We start from the raw sequence: 14,019 nt of genomic DNA, 5'->3' as shown, positions 1-14,019 counted from the left end.
TAAAATGCACATACCATAACGTTATGGGGGTACCCTGTGTTCCTCAGAACCTGGGTGAAGAACATCACACAATGGTTCTCGTGGATCAATTTACAAAACAACTTTTACATTATAGAGAAGTGCAACTAGTATATCCTCCCCTAAGGTCACATGTACCAATAAAACATATGCACCTAGGTAGAATTGTGGTAAATGAGCCATTAATGACATTCCTGAGGACCTATCGGCCCCTAGCAGGCGAGGCTGCCTCTGCCAAAGATGAGTAATTCTGTAAAGGAATGTTTTGCCGATTCCATCCAGTGGTCCCTTTTCCAATGTGAGTTCGCCAACTCAGCCTCAGCAATAGTGAAGTCACCAAATAAAGTCAGGTAAGTGAACCACATCTGCCACATCACAAGAAGTAAACACAAGGATCCGATGGAATGAGCGCTGAAACTCACCCCCAGTCACGGATCTGGGATGAATCCATCATCGTTCTTTAGCTCACTTCGCCACCCCAGTTCAGACACAGCTATATGCAAATCAGTCTTGACCCTGTGCCTCATGGGAACAGTCTAGCCCGAAATGCCAAGCCATGTCTTCCCTGCACTGGAAACAAGCATCCTGGGACCGGTTTCAGGCTAACAGCCATCATCAGAACCATCATCCATCATCAGATCTGTTTTTAAAACTACCTTATCTTCTGCTGATTGAAGAGCAGCTCTCCGTCCCGCTGACAGCGAGCGTTGGACGCCGTCATTCTTTTTTAAAAATCACTCCTCCCGCCCTGTTGGCTCCTCCCACCTCCGGCGTCACTCGCCTATTTAGGCCACGCCCCTTTGTTCCTCTGGGTGAACAGACGTGCAGCCCTGTGGCAGAGGGCTCGCGCGCGCTGGGCGCTTTACTCTGTTTTTAAAACTACCTTATCTTCTGCTGATTGAAGAGCAGCTCTCCGTCCCGCTGACAGCGAGCGTTGGACGCCGTCATTCTTTTTTAAAAATCACTCCTCCCGCCCTGTTGGCTCCTCCCACCTCCGGCGTCACTCGCCTATTTAGGCCACACCCCTTTGTTCCTCTGGGTGAACAGACGTGCAGCCCTGTGGCAGAGGGCTCGCGCGCGCTGGGCACTTTACTCTGTTTTTAAAACTACCTTATCTTCTGCTGATTGAAGAGCAGCTCTCCGTCCCGCTGACAGCGAGCGTTGGACGCCGTCATTCTTTTTTAAAAATCACTCCTCCCGCCCTGTTGGCTCCTCCCACCTCCGGCGTCACTCGCCTATTTAGGCCACGCCCCTTTGTTCCTCTGGGTGAACAGACGTGCAGCCCTGTGGCAGAGGGCTCGCGCGCGCTGGGCGCTTTACTCTGTTTTTAAAACTACCTTATCTTCTGCTGATTGAAGAGCAGCTCTCCGTCCCGCTGACAGCGAGCGTTGGACGCCGTCATTCTTTTTTAAAAATCACTCCTCCCGCCCTGTTGGCTCCTCCCACCTCCGGCGTCACTCGCCTATTTAGGCCACGCCCCTTTGTTCCTCTGGGTGAACAGACGTGCAGCCCTGTGGCAGAGGGCTCGCGCGCGCTGGGCGCTTTACTCTGTTTTTAAAACTACCTTATCTTCTGCTGATTGAAGAGCAGCTCTCCGTCCCGCTGACAGCGAGCGTTGGACGCCGTCATTCTTTTTTAAAAATCACTCCTCCCACCCTGTTGGCTCCTCCCACCTCCGGCGTCACTCGCCTATTTAGGCCACGCCCCTTTGTTCCTCTGGGTGAACAGACGTGCAGCCCTGTGGCAGAGGGCTCGCGCGCGCTGGGCGCTTTACTCTGTTTTTAAAACTACCTTATCTTCTGCTGATTGAAGAGCAGCTCTCCGTCCCGCTGACAGCGAGCGTTGGACGCCGTCATTCTTTTTTAAAAATCACTCCTCCCGCCCTGTTGGCTCCTCCCACCTCCGGCGTCACTCGCCTATCTAAACGTCCCCTATGCGGCCGCGCAGCGGACGAGCGCAGCGGGCGCGCCGGCGGCGCGCCGGAGTCAAGCCCGTCTGCGCCCGTCCGTGGCCCAACGCGCCCAGGGGCCAGGGACGCTGTTACTGCCATCTCCTATTCTTCTCGCGCCCTCATACACCTTCGCGCCGCCGTCTGTCCCCTATCGCCAGACACTTGGACACGGATCACCTCACTTGGAATCGCTGGTGACCTACCCCCCACCTGGGTCCGCTCACCCCCCCTACCCCCCTCATCACTCCTGAGTCACAGATTCGCTTACTCTATTTAAATACTCGCTCTCTCGTCAGGCATCAAACTGACATTTTCCTCTTACTCTCGACTGAAAGGCCTGATGTTCTCCTACTCTCTGAGACCTGGCTTACGGACGACTCCCTCCCGGACATACTGGCAGCGCTACCTCCCGACTATTATCTGCTTAACACCAACCGCCAAGGGGGCCGCCCTGGAGGGGGGGTCGCAGCGGTAATACGTAAGGACATCCAGGTTATCGCCTCCACTTCTATGACCCTTCCTGATGTGGACAATCTGGTCTTCAGCCTTGGGACCGAGGTAGGCGCAGTCACCTTTATGGTACTCTACCGTCCCCCTAAGCCTATGCCCTCTTTCCCTGCATCTTTTATTGAACAGCTTGCCAGCCTAGCTATCTCGTCCCCACGTATAGCTATCGTTGGGGATTTCAACTATTGGTTCCAGCATAAGGACGCCGGTCCCCATGCCTCCGAATTGTTCGAAGGTCTCTCTAGCCTGAACTTTAGCCAACTAGTTACCTCTCCCACTCACAGTGGCGGTCACACACTTGACCACATCTGGGTCTATGGGATGAAGCCCTCTCACCCGCTTACCACGCCTTGTGTGTGGTCTGACCACTTCCTTATTGACACCACCATCTCTGTGGTTGGTCAGATTAGGATTCCCCCTCGGGAAGGTGGCATGGCTCGTAAGTGGAAGGCTGTCGATCCCTCCAAACTGGTATCCCATCTATCTCACACTCGCCCCCGACCCTCAATAATCCTGACATTAACGAGCTAGATGGCCAAGTATCCAACTGGCTCGTGTCAGCTAGCGACATCTTTGCCCCACTAACCAAGTTTCCCCGATCCCGTCACAGCAATTCACATAAATGGTTCACTCCTCATCTCAAAGCCCTACAGCTGGAACTCCGTCAATCCGAACGTAGATGGAGGAGAGACTACTGCCCGTCAAGCAGAGACACTTATGTGGCAGCCCGCAACAAGTACAAATCTGCCATCTCTGCAGCTAAAAAAGCCTATGTCTCAGAGAGGATCTTGCTAGCCCCCTGCAAGTCGAAGGAGATCTTCAGAGTTCTGGACGAATTTACCTCCGATTCCAGAACGCTTCTGTCCCAGGCCCCTACTCAGGAATCCTGTAATGCACTCAGCACTTTTTTTCTACAGAAGATTGTTTTGATTAAGGGCACCATTCCGGTCACCTCACTGGGCGCTGACTCTGCTACTCTCCCTCACAACGCTCTTTCTATCACTCAGTTCCCCCCCTTAGATCCTACATCCCTAGCCAGCCTGGCCGCTCGCATTAAGTCTGGTTCTCCCGACGACCACTGTCCACCTTCTATACTACGGGACATCTGTCACTCCCTACCCGACTGCATCCTTCCTTTGCTTAATTCTTCTCTTCTCTCCGGACGGTACCCAGCTCCTTCAAGGAGGCCGTACTAGTGCCTCTGTTGAAGAAGCCCGGAGCTGATCCGGCCGTCCCGGCGAACTACCGTCCTATCTCTCTCCTACCTTTTCTTTCCAAAATCTTAGAAGCCCATGTCACTGCCTGTCTCTCGAGGTTCATCGAGGGCTCCAACTTCCTCGAAGCCAACCAGGCCGGTTTCCGTCCTGGTCATTCTACGGAGACTGTGATCCTGGCCGTCCTGGATACCTTGAGAGACGGAGCTGACAAGGGTACCTCCCAGGCCTTGGTATTATTAGATCTGTCGGCCGCCTTCGACACGGTGGACCATAACATCCTTCTCCACCGTGTCGAACAGGCCGGCATCCAGGGCCTGGCGCTGGCATGGGTTAAATCCTTTCTTACTGGGAGATCCCAGACCCTTAGCCTAGGTACATTTAGGGCCCCCAGGGAGCACCTGCCTTGTGGGGTCCCCCAGGGCTCCTCTCTATCCCCCCTTCTCTTTAATCTTTATCTTCGCCCTCTTCTTTTCTCTCTGAGGCAGTGGGACGTCACCGTTTTTAATTACGCAGACGACCTACAACTCATTTTTTCTCTAAACTCTCCCTCTGCTATCCCCACCTTCCAGGCAGTCATGTCCCATATCTTTCAGTGGATGTGTCTGAACCAGCTTAAATTGAACCCAGGAAAGACGGAGCTCCTCCTGCCGGGTAAGATCGCCATCTGCTGGGGTCCACATTTCTGGCCGGCAGAGCTTGGCTCTCCTCCTACCCCGGTGGCCTCGGTGAAAAGTCTCGGGGTCACTATTGACGCTGGGCTTTCTCTCGGGCCGCAGGTGGGGACGGTGGTCTCCTCCTGCATGTTCCAGCTACGCAGGATTAGGAAGGTGGCCTACCTCCTCACCCCGGATGCCCTGTTGCAAGTCATTATGGCCCTCGTTCTTTCCCGCCTGGACTTTTCGAATTCCATCTACTATGGTTTGCCCAAATGCTCCATCTACAGGCTGCAAATCATTCAAAACCAGGCAGCGAGACTGGCCCTCGGGATTCCGAAGTGGCAGTCTGCCAAACCCCTCCTCACCAAACTGCATTGGCTCCCTGTCAGCCTAAGGGCTGCCTTTAAGCTTGGTTGCCTTATTTTCAAGTCTTTCTCTGGCTCTTGCCCCGTTTTTTTTAAATCCCTTATCCGACCTTACTGTCCTCCGCGTAATCTTAGATCACTTCACTTACATCTCTTGGTGGTCCCTTCCTTTAAACTCTATAGATCTGGTGGTCGAAGATTCGCCTTCCTCGGCCCCAAATTCTGGAACTCCCTCCCTCTCTCAGTTAGGATCTCTGGTACTCTTATCCAATTCCGTAAATCACTAAAAACCTGGCTCTTTCCACAAACTAGCTAAATTCCCTCTGTTTCTTCTTAACACCCCCTCAGCGCCATGATACCCACGGTGACGGTGCGCTTTACAAGAACCCCCTTAACATAACATAACATAACATCAGCCTGGCTAGCTTGAATCCAGTGGAAAAGTCAGCAAGGGACCCACTTCTGGGCATACCCTGCCAATTTAGGGCAAACAATGCAAACACAAGGAGATGATGGACTGAGCGCTGAATCTTTTCAGACACTCACCTCCAGCATCACAAAAAGTGCCAAAGCCAACCAGCAGATACAATCGGGGTTTAGCCTATGACCAGACCAAAAAACTGGAACATGCAGAAGAGTCTGTCCCGTAAATTTAAGACTTTTTGCCTTAGTGAACAAAAGGGGTAACAGATGTTGATCTGAGTTAAGCCCCTGACCAGTGAAGTAATCTGCACCTGTGCCTAAAAAAGTGCCTCTTCCCACAGTATACCGCGGACTTCAGTTATTTGGAGTTTCCTGTGGTGGGGAGATAGAGTACCGGAGGGAGGGTTTAGCGCTTAATGAACATCGGAAATGAGATTACAACCGTGTAATTCTAATTCCTATTGAACTGTGTATTATTTCGCTTTATTGTAAGATTAAAATACTTTCTTTTAGCTAAACGATAACATTGGGCTGGACAATACATTGTTTTGACTATTGAGTTCTGAGTTCTTGTGCCCAACACTACCTTCCTGAGAAGCCACTGACTGCAAACCACACTACCCAAGAGTCAGATGTGTTTAAGGGTTGCACATAGGTCAGTATGCATAGCCATAGTAAGACTAATCCAAGGACAGTTTTAAAATTGTGTGGTTAAAATGTATGCTAACAAGGCCAAAATGTATGATCTCAATGCTTAGTAATTTAAGATGAAAAACCATAAAACTCCAGGTTGGCACTAATCTGATAGCCACAGATAATAATCCTGATGTAGTTAACAAATTTACCAATTTATCATATAAATGATTTGTTATAGATATATATATATATATATGTGTGTGTTTGTGTGTGTATGTATATATATCTGTATATATATATATATATATATATATATATATATATATATATATATACACATATATATATTCAAAGCAATTTTGAAAGAAAAACGCCGAACTCTTCTTGGATGATTTCACTCTCTTATTTTAATGACCGCCACCAAATCTCCACCTACGCGTTTCGAACTGACCAGTGCATAACATGACCCACCGTATGGATGGCACGACACAGGGAAATTTGTGAATACACAAGAGTAAAAACGTAAACATTGCACTACCAAACCCACAATGCATCTTAATTGCAAAAGTGGTGTTTATGGTAAAAATTGGTGAAAGAAAGGAAGGACAAATGTAACTACCGTGATCAAGGACTAGGGCAGTTCGAAACGTGTAGGTGGAGATTTGGTGGAGGTCATTAAAATAAGAGAGTGAAATCATCCAAAAAGAGTGTGGCGTTTTTCTTTCAAAATTGCTTGGAATTAATTTATGAAGTTGTCCTTACTTCGCCACCGGCACCAGCTTATTAGCGCTCCTCATGCTAAGACAGTTGCTTGAATCATTATATATATATATATATATATACATACATACATACATACATACATATATTGCTGCTGCAGAGTACAAAAGTACAGCACTCACCGAAAAATGTTCACCCAGAATTTATTGGGTTTAAACACAACACAAAGGACGCGTTTCGGCGACTGCCTTTGGCAATTTAACACGGCAGCCCGAGACAGCGTAATTTAAATCAATATCATAACGGTTCATTGGATGTTTGAATTGAGGTAAAAACAAACAGAGGACTCTTCAGATGGACATAGAAATCATTTCAGTAATCTTGAAACATGCATTCGTCAATCAATATGCAGGTTGGTGCAGCTATTTACATCCTAGAAAATGTACATATATACATATATACAAAGGATTCATTAGCAATGATAATGCCCTGTATGGGCTGAAGCTGTACATAAGTCCATTATACAATTGTAATATGCAAATCAAAAGAGATTCTGACATGGTTCAGCCCTGAATGGGCTAGCCAATACATTGCCTGGACAGGACAATGTTACCTCATTAAGCATATAATCAATTACAATATGCCATTCCTAACTCCACCCCATGAACTGTATAAAACACAGAAAATTCAAATATTATGTTTCCAAAACTGAAATTATAAAGGGAGACCCCACAACATGAGGTCAGAAATGGTAACCAAGGAGCTTCAAACCCCAAATAATCAAAGGTTCAATTACCCCACTACAATTCCATTCACATTTTAAGAGAGCTAATACATAATCCAGAATCCACTACAGAGTTTCACCAGTATTTACAAATATTTACATGAATTTACAAATGCATGGCTAGTTCCTCTCCACTATTGAGTCCCTGAGGTATTTTAGTCTGTATGTCAATTATGTATCTGGACTCAAGTCAAAGGAGTTTGAGTAGTCTGTCTCCTCCTCGAATGCTGCCTGGCACATGGTCTAAACAGAAATAGTCAACAGATCCCCTTTGTTGCTATGATGGCTTTCAAAATGGCGAGCTACCGGATAACTTACATCCTTAGTAGCAATAGCTTGCATGTGCTCTAAGATCCTGATTTTGGTAGGATGTATAGTACTATCAATGTACCTGAGTCCACACGGACATACTAAACAGTACACCGTGTGGCTGGTGTTGCAATTCATTCTCAATTTTTTAGGGTTCCTTACACCTGGTACATCATATGACAAGACCTTATTGCTGTTTTTGCACGCCTTGCACTTCTTGCAAAGGTGAAAGCCCTTTATTTGACCAAAACGTGAAATCACTTTTTCGTAAAGAATAGTGACTCTGAACCAAATGATCTGGGGGGATCTGGCCAGATCCTCTCCTATGACTAGATCAGATTTAGGGATATACCAGTTCTTCCTCAGTATTTGTCTCAGATCATTATGATTGCTAGAAAAGTTGGTGATCAGTCTACAATCTATACTTTGAGACAATCTGGCTCGCTCTTTCCTCTGGTTCTAGATACCCCACATATCGGTTCAGTTATGTCCTTGGTATCTACCTTGTGTCTAGCACTCAGCACCACTTCCGCTGAATGTCCTCATGTTTGGAATATAGCCGCGCTCTCATTTGCTGCTATATATATATATATATATATATATATATATTATATTATATATATATATGACAGCCAGTAGGTAGTTATAGTAAGGACCTATTTTCCATAGGAAATGCGCAACATTCTATTCCTAATAACTTTGATGCCGAATGACGAATCTTCACGAAATTTTCAAAACGTATGGCCCGCTCCGGTCCGCCCCTATCTTGAAAGTTTCGGGGTGATTTGTCAAGCGGGGGTCAAGAAACAAGGGGGGTCCCAAAATGTGTTTTCCACATGCAATTTCCCATAGGAAACTTTAGACACAGCTACAGCCGGAACTGCTGAACAGAATTACACAAAATTTAGCAAAGAGGTAGTTCTTGGTTCAGAAAGAACCCTTTTCGTTAAATGGTGTAAATCCGTTCTGTATTTGCTGAGAAAATCAAAAGTAAAAACACATATATATATATATATATATATATATATATATATATATATATATATATCTCTATGGCCGCGCAGGATCAGCGCACCCTCCCGATTACAAGCTTTATGCTAATTGGCTGTCAACACTCCAAACCAGGAAGTGTTGGCAGCCATCGAGGCACAAGAAATCAGTTAAACAATTGCGCAAAATGCAAAAAGGGGGCAGAGTAGAAAGGTTTGGGGGGTCCGTTAAGGACCCCCAAACCCCGGGGACCACAACCCCCCGGGGCTTTGAAAATGTTGAGAGGGGGCCCCCTCCTGGAGCCCTTGATGGCCCTGGGGACTGCCAACCCCCCAGGTTCGGCTCCTGTAGTATCTCGGGGTGCCCAACCCCGGGTCACTGTAGTTTTCTATGTCAGGGCGGGAGCCATAGCAAACTGCTTTGGTTTTTGGAAGAGAGAGTAGGAAACCTGCTCTCTCTTCCAAAAAACAAAGATGATTGCTTTTCCACACGGGGAGCTGCATCTTAGCAGCTCCCCATGTGGAAAAGCATTGCCGGCTCCCGAGGGATGCAGGGAGCCAGCGGGACCGTGGGGGGATTGGGGACCACCCCACAGTCTCCAACGTAGACGTCCAGCCCCGGGGGATGAGATCGCCGGGGTACAAGTGGCCCAGGAGGGGGGCCACGTGGCCCAAAATAATTTTTTTTTAAACGGCCATGCCCCAGGGGATGGGGTCCCCGGGGCCAATTAAGGCCTCGGGAGGGCTAAATGTTTTTTTATTTTTTTAAAATAGGGAGCAGGCGCTGGGGGATGGGGTCCCCAGGGCCAATAAATTAGAAAAAGAAGGGGGGCCACACAGCTCTGGGATCATTAAATGTAGTTTAAAAGCAAACACCAGTCTCCATTTCCAAAATGCAAAAACAGCATGAAAAAATAATGTTCCAAATCAGACACAAACTCAGGGTGGAGGGGGACCGATGCATAATAGTGCTGAACCACCTCACCGCTTCAGCATAGACGTCAGCAGTGCCCGGTCACCAAGGGGCGTCAGACTCCTGGGTGAGGCATTTCTTGCAGGGAAATGTAGAACCCATGCTGGCAGTCGGCAAAACCGCCCTGCTCTGGGATCGCAATCTCCCACTGCCGCCATCCTCTTCCTCCTCCTGACATCCACCGTGGGGGCTCACCCTCTAGCACCAACGTACTCCTTCAAAAATGCGGTCACAGGGGAGAGCCACGAACGACCAGTGTTCCGTGAAAGCGCCCAGACCACTGATACTGAATCAAAATGAAAACAAACTCCAAACTTCAAAAGGAAGCTCCCATAAAGAAGACACGGACATCGGCCAAAAAGAGTGTGGCGTTTTTCTTTCAAAATTGCTTGGAATTAATTTATGAAGTTGTCCTTACTTCGCCACCGGCACCAGCATATTAGCGCTCCTCATGCTAAGACAGTTGCTTGAATCATTATATATATATATATATATATATATATATATATATATATATATATATATATATATACATACATACATACATATATTGCTGCTGCAGAGTACAAAAGTACAGCACTCACCGAAAAATGTTCACCCAGAATTTATTGGGTTTAAACACAACACAAAGGACGCGTTTCGGCGACTGCCTTTGGCAATTTAACACGGCAGCCCGAGACAGCGTAATTTAAATCAATATCATAACGGTTCATTGGTTGTTTGAATTGAGGTAAAAACAAACAGAGGACTCTTCAGATGGACATAGAAATCATTTCAGTAATCTTGAAACATGCATTCGTCATTCAATATGCAGGTTGGTGCAGCTATTTACATCCTAGAAAATGTACATATATACATATATACAAAGGATTCATTAGCAATGATAATGCCCTGTATGGGCTGAAGCTGTACATAAGTCCATTATACAATTGTAATAGGCAAATCAAAAGAGATTCTGACATGGTTCAGCCCTGAATGGGCTAGCCAATACATTGCCTGGACAGGACAATGTTACCTCATTAAGCATATAATCAATTACAATATGCCATTCCTAACTCCACCCCATGAACTGTATAAAACACAGAAAATTCAAAAATTATGTTTCCAAAACTGAAATTATAAAGGGAGACCCCACAACATGAGGTCAGAAATGGTAACCAAGGAGCTTCAAACCCCAAATAATCAGAGGTTCAATTACCCCACTACAATTCCATTCACATTTTAAGAGAGCTAATACATAATCCAGAATCCACTACAGAGTTTCACCAGTATTTACAAATATTTACATGAATTTACAAATGCATGGCTAGTTCCTCTCCACTATTGAGTCCCTGAGGTATTTTAGTCTGTATGTCAATTATGTATCTGGACTCAAGTCAAAGGAGTTTGAGTAGTCTGTCTCCTCCTCGAATGCTGCCTGGCACATGGTCTAAACAGAAATAGTCAACAGATCCCCTTTGTTGCTATGATGGCTTTCAAAATGGCGAGCTACCAGATAACTTACATCCTTAGTAGCAATAGCTTGCATGTGCTCTAAGATCCTGATTTTGGTAGGATGTATAGTACTATCAATGTACCTGAGTCCACACGGACATACTAAACAGTACACCGTGTGGCTGGTGTTGCAATTCATTCTCAATTTTTTTAGGGTTCCTTACACCTGGTACATCATATGACAAGACCTTATTGCTGTTTTTGCACGCCTTGCACTTCTTGCAAGGGTGAAAGCCCTTTATTTGACCAAAACGTGAAATCACTTTTTCGTAAAGAATAGTGACTCTGAACCAAATGATCTGGGGGGATCTGGCCAGATCCTCTCCTTTGACTAGATCAGATTTAGAGATATACCAGTTCTTCCTCAGTATTTGTCTCAGATCATCATGATTGCTAGAAAAGTTGGTGATCAGTCTACAATCTATACTTTGAGACAATCTGGCTCGCTCTTTCCTCTGGTTCTAGATACCCCACATATCGGTTCAGTTATGTCCTTGGTATCTACCTTGTGTCTAGCACTCAGCACCACTTCCGCTGAATGTCCTCATGTTTGGAATATAGCCGCGCTCTCATTTGCTGCTATATATATATATATATATATAATATATATATTTACAGCCAGTAGGTAGTTATAGTAAGGACCTATTTTCCATAGGAAATGCGCAACATTCTATTCCTAATAACTTTGATGCCCAATGACGAATCTTCACGAAATTTTCAAAACGTATGGCCTGCTCTCGTCCGCCCCTATCTTGAAAGTTTCGGGGTGATTTGTCAAGCGGGGGTCAAGAAACAAGGGGGGTCCCAAAATGTGTTTTCCACATGCAATTTCCCATAGGAAACTTTAGACACGGCTACAGCCGGAACTGCTGAACAGAATTACACAAAATTTAGCAAAGAGGTAGTTCTTGGTTCAGAAAGAACCCTTTTCATTAAATGGTGTAAATCCGTTCTGTAGTTGTTGAGAAAATCAAAAGTAAAAACACACATATATATATATATTATATATATATATATATATATATATATATATATATATCTCTATGGCCGCACAGGATCAGCGCACCCTCCCGATTACAAGCTTTATGCTAATTGGCTGTCAACACTCCAAACCAGGAAGTGTTGGCAGCCATCGAGGCACAAGAAATCAGTTAAACAATTGCGCAAAATGCAAAAAGGGGGCAGGGTAGAAAGGTTTGGGGGGTCCGTTAAGGACCCCCAAACCCCGGGGACCACAACCCCCTGGGGCTTTGAAAATGTTGAGAGGGGCCCCCTCCTGGAGCCCTTGATGGCCCTGGGGACTGCCAACCCCCCAGGTTCGGCTCCTGTAGTATCTCGGGGTGCCCAACCCCGGGTCACTGTAGTTTTCTATGTCAGGGCGGGAGCCATAGCAAACTGCTTTGGTTTTTGGAAGAGAGAGCAGGAACCTGCTCTCTCTTCCAAAAAACAAAGATGATTGCTTTTCCACACGGGGAGCTGCATCTTAGCAGCTCCCCATGTGGAAAAGCATTGCCGGCTCCCGAGGGATGCAGGGAGCCAGCGGGACCGTGGGGGGATTGGGGACCACCCCACAGTCTCCAACGTAGACGTCCAGCCCCGGGGGATGAGATCGCTGGGGTACAAGTGGCCCAAGAGGGGGGCCATGTGGCCCAAAAGAATTTTTTTTTAAACGGCCATGCCCCAGGGGATGGGGTCCCCGGGGCCAATTAAGGCCTCGGGAGGGGGGCCAGGAGGCCCCCTTCCAAATGTTTTTTTATTTTTTTAAAATAGGGAGCAGGCCCTGGGGGATGGGGTCCCCAGGGCCAATAAATTAGAAAAAGAAGGGGGGGCCACACAGCTCTGGGATCATTAAATGTAGTTTAAAAGCAAACACCAGTCTCCATTTCCAAAATGCAAAAACAGCATGAAAAATAATGTTCCAAATCAGACACAAACTCAGGGTGGAGGGGGACCGATGCATAATAGGGCTGAACCACCTCACCGCTTCAGCATAGACGTCAGCAGTGCCCGGTCACCAAGGGGCGTCAGACTCCTGGGTGAGGCATTTCTTGCAGGGAAATGTAGAACCCATGCTGGCAGTCGGCAAAACCGCCCTGCTCTGGGATCGCAATTTCCCACTGCCGCCATCCTCTTCCTCCTCCTGACATCCACCGTGGGGGCTCACCCTCTAGCAGCAACATACTCCTTCAAAAATGCGGTCACAGGGGAGAGCCACGAACGACCAGTGTTCCGTGAAAGCGCCCAGACCACTGATACTGAATCGAAATGAAAACAAACTCCAAACTTCAAAAGGAAACTCCCATGAAGAAGACACGGACATCAGGTAGTTGGTATACAGCTTCTTTTATTTGATCAGGTCACCCATGACCCGAGACACAAGAGACGCCTTTCGGCTTAGATGAAGCCTTTCTCAATCAGTATGGCGCTATTTTTCTATCAATATATAAAGAGAGTCACTCCCACTTCAGGCAAAAGTAAAAATGAAAAAAAAATACTTGTAAAGCGTTTGCAAAAGCCCTCAGTATTGCAAGTAAAATATGATTGACTAAACAGCAGCTGCACAAATCACATACTCAATCCTCATAATCACATAATTTTGTTATGCTGTACACAAGAAGAGTCAGTGCATAAAAAAGTCTGGTTATCGCCAGCCTGAGTGGGAGAACTTGACACAAAAATACCTAAAGCACCAAACAATCTAAATGTGTCACATAAATATTGCAGTGTGTATAAACTTTAAGACAAATACATTCTTTAAAAAATAGATTTAAAACACACTGTAGTGCAGTAATAAATCAAAGAAAGTGATGGTGAACTCCATCTCAGACCCCCTCCGACTGGAATGTGCTGCTGGGATGAAAAGCGGTCTGCCGGTAATTAGATACTGACTTGCAGAGCCATGAAATGAGAAGTTGAGCTAAGAAAATGCAGTAGACCAACTCTTGTATCCCAGTGAATATCCAAGAAAGCTGATGAC

The sequence above is a fragment of the Lissotriton helveticus genome, chromosome 6, assembly GCF_964261635.1.
Source record: "Lissotriton helveticus chromosome 6, aLisHel1.1, whole genome shotgun sequence".
In the NCBI taxonomy this organism is placed as follows: domain Eukaryota; kingdom Metazoa; phylum Chordata; class Amphibia; order Caudata; family Salamandridae; genus Lissotriton; species Lissotriton helveticus.
Note: the sequence above shows the minus strand (reverse complement) of the source record.